This window comes from Quercus suber, unplaced genomic scaffold, assembly GCF_002906115.3.
Source record: "Quercus suber isolate HL8 unplaced genomic scaffold, Cork oak 2.0 scaffold_7, whole genome shotgun sequence".
In the NCBI taxonomy this organism is placed as follows: Eukaryota; Viridiplantae; Streptophyta; class Magnoliopsida; order Fagales; family Fagaceae; genus Quercus; species Quercus suber.
The window spans coordinates 497,736-501,859 of record NW_027069473.1 but is presented as its reverse complement, the minus strand read 5'-3'; positions in this window follow the sequence as shown (position 1 = coordinate 501,859).

Sequence of the window (4,124 nt, the reverse complement as noted above, 5' to 3'; positions counted from 1 at the left end):
TTGTGCGGTGGACCAAAACACAATCTTTCACATATATGACCTTTAAATAATTTTAAGGATATTATCGTACTTTTAATCTTTCTAAGTTCATTGTATTTTTCAGTTGACTTTAAGCAATTAAATGACCTGTTGTGTCTGGGAGGAACCCAATCTGACCGCTCTTGCCAAGAATGATAAAACCCCAAGCACAGCACTCACATCCTCTGTTCTTTTTGTTTTGATGCCTCTAATAGTCTGATGCTCAGGTTTGGTCCATTTGAAAAGAGAGATAAAGAGAGAAAAGAGATGAAGTGATTGAGAGAGAGATAGGTGAAACAAGAGAGAATTACATGGCTTATTTTTTTTGACCTTTGGATTGTTTTGTTTCCACATAGCATTCATCCATATTAAAATGGGAGAGATCTGGAGAATGACAAACGGGAGAGGAGCCCGTCCCTTAAAGTTTTAAGCACTTCGGACAATTTTCACATACGTGGCATCCATCTTAACATCATCTCATGAGTCATGACCTACTCCCATACATACATATATATATATATATATATAACATTCAGTCCCTTTAATGCAGTCAATCTGAACGGTTACACTTCAACTGTACGAACCGTTTGGAGACATTGATGCCTCATTACACAGTCCCGAAGCGTTACCAATGGAGCATTAAGACCTCCATAACTCCTCCAACGGCTAGGGACGATGAGAACAGATATAAAAATACACTCCCACGAAGGGAGGGAGAGACAAGTAAGAAAGAATATTGTTTATTTTCTTTTTTTGTTCATTTTGTTGCTTTTCTTAAAAAGAGAGTTCCATATTCTAACTTTGGCATCGGAGGCATTGTGGCAGGCACCACACCGGTGTCCATCTCGAAAGGCCGAAGGATTAGCTCCGTCCGACGAACATCACTGACAAGTTTACACTTATCAAATCCAAATTTCCTTAAATTCAACAATCAATCCTTCTCTCTCTCTCTCTCTCTCTCTCTCTCTCCTTATCAAACACAAATGGTTTCTCTCCCTCTCAAAACATTCAATTGTTTCCTTTTGAATTTAAAACCCATTGATTTAATTTATATATATATATATATATATATATTTTTTGAATTGCTTTCTTTCCACACCAATAGTTACCAAATTACAACTAGAATTAGAAAGTCCATTTGAGATCAGTTTTTCTTTTTCTTCCCTTGAACTTCTTTTCTTTTCTATTGCAATTTTTATGGTTTGTATTGGATTTTCTTTTCAAAGGATGTAGATCCCATGTTTTCTTTTTCTTTTTCGAATTTTCAATTGATAATCTATTTCTTTGTATTCATATTTACAATTTTTTTTACATAGTGTTTTACCTATTAAAATTGTTTCTGCCTAAAGAATTAGAATGCGTTTTATTAATTTAGTACATGATCATTTCCATCCCATTTGTTTATTTTATTTTCTAAATGGATTTGTAATTTTTTAAATTAAATACTACATAAATTCTTGCTAATTTTCTTTTAATATCATCTAAATCTATGCTAATTTTTAACTTCTTAGGACAACTTGGAAGAGGAAACAAAATATTATGATTGATAGGTATGGACTGTTAGGTGTTCATCTTTTCTTAGTATTTGGGATTATAACTTAACTTTATATGATTATTTTCATTAATTTTTCAACAAATTATGATGTAAATTACATTATGGTAAGTTAGACATACTAAAGTTTTTTTTATATAAAAAAAGGATCTAATCTCTAATTCTTACCATATAACTTCTATAAAAAAAAAAAAAAAAAAAAAAAAATCTTACAATTTATAATTAATTAAAAAAAACTTTGAGATGCTTACAATTTTAAACTATTGCATCCATTTTGTGATTGTGGACATGCATACAATATTGCTTCATGTTTTTCATGGTAATATTAATGTCCATTACTTTGGAATTAAAAAATTCTCTCAATTGAAGCATATACCTTGATGTGATCCATTCTTAGGAATTTTGCAACTTAATTCAAATCATGCTAACCAATAGATATTTTATATATACATATCCAACACGAATAGAATGATTTTGTACTGTCCAACAAAATTAAATCATATTACCTTAGTTAGGTTAAATAAACTTATCTATTCTCAAGAGAAGGAAAAAAAAAAAAAAAAAACCTTAAACTATATCTTATATCTTATTCAGAGTTCAATTTGGCTATAATATGTTGTGCTTTAATCCATCATACTCCTTAATATACAAAATGTGATAGAAATAACATGGGAAATATAATTGATAAATACAATAGGAAATAACCTAGGCATTTCTTTTGTACTTAAAAAAAAAAAAAAAATCTTAATTGCATACTATAAATTCCACTATTATAATAATTCTTAAATAATATGTATTTTTTTTGAAGAAAAAAATAAAATGTACTTAAATATTCACTATTAGCTCTTTTAGATATGAAATCATTTTTTTACCCTAAAGTGGGATTAATTTTCCTTTAAATTATTCATATAACACACACACGTATTAGTAACTAAAAAGTCTTTTTTTTTTTTTGGGAGGGGACCTTTTGTGGGGGGGGGGGGGGGGGGGGGGGGAGGTTTGGGGGAAGAGAGTAACCTAAGAGGCAAGAGTTAAAATAGTTAACTTCTACATTCAATTTCCCTTTTGGTATAGTGGGGGTGAGAAGTCATTCCCTACCTATATATTTCTTCTATCTAATTGAAAAAAAAAAAAAACCATAAAATTCTCATTTATGAAGGAAATTTATTTTCTTCGATGAAAAGTTTTGGGAAAAAAAATAATATGGAAAGTCTCAAATTTCTCATAAACCTATATGGTACCCTAAAAGTCCTCTATTGGACTTTCTACTTATGTTACCACATTGGATTTGATGAGTTTTTATTTTTTATTTATTTATTTTTATTTTAAAGAATACACAAGGTCTCTTCCTCTTTCCCACCTTTCCCTTCCCTCCACACTTCTGTATCGTATATACCTTTTTCCCTTCCCCTACATATATTTTTTTTCTTATTTATATATGTTATCTTTTAATCTCTCTTATAAACCAATAAGCATAGTATTTTTTTTTTAATTATCACTACATGTTTTTTTTTATATCTACTATCAAAGTACTCTCTCTCTCTCTCTCTCTCTCTCTCTCTTATTTCTATATAATCTTGATATTTTATTTGTTAAATTTAGAAAAATTAGAAATTGTGTATGCTTCATCTTGCTAGGTTCTTTTTTTCATGACCATTGGTTATATGTTGTGAGTTGGGCTAAAATTGAAGACCTAGGAAAGTTCAAACAAGATATGGTTGCTACATGAATATTTTAGAAAACAAGAGCGTTAACCTATACAAAAACAAATATGGACATATATAAACAATTATACCATGAATATGTTTGCTTTCCCCTACCCCCCCTTTATGTTATTTATTGATTGACTAAGATCAACTACACATTTAGCTTCCTTAGTTTTTCACATTTTTTTTTTTAAAATTGTATGGAAAGGAAAAATAGAAATCAGTATATGTTTTGGAGAGAAATTTTTTTGTAATAGTTGATTCTCATATAGGAGTTTTAGTGATTATCAAAATATAAATTGTTATAACTTTGTTTAATAGTTCTTATGTGATAAAATAGAGACAAAGTTTGGATAAATTGCACACTAACTTCTCCAAAAATGCAAAATAATGTTAGCTTTCATATGAAACCATCAAGATTCCTTTTCATATTCTAATAAAAATTATACATTTTCCATTTTCTAATTCTATTGTGTTTTGATGCATATCTCACTCTATTATAATGTATGTCATATATAATAATTGAAAGTAAAGTTCAATAAGATTAAAAAAAAAAGTGTAGTGTGTTTCCTTGCCAAAAAAAATATGTTATAATAAAAAAAAAATCAAGATATAGACTTTTTTACTTAGATAAAATATATTATATATATTACAATGTAATTACATTATTGTGAGATAAGTTTGAGACTATTACTTATAAATCTTAACTACTATTCTTATTCTTTACTTAACAAAAAAGAATATGATGTCAAATTTTCATGCACATTACGCGGGTCTGCGATTAATATTTTTTTTTAATACTAGCATTGAATGAAATTTAATCTCCATTTTCAAAAAAAAAAAAAAAT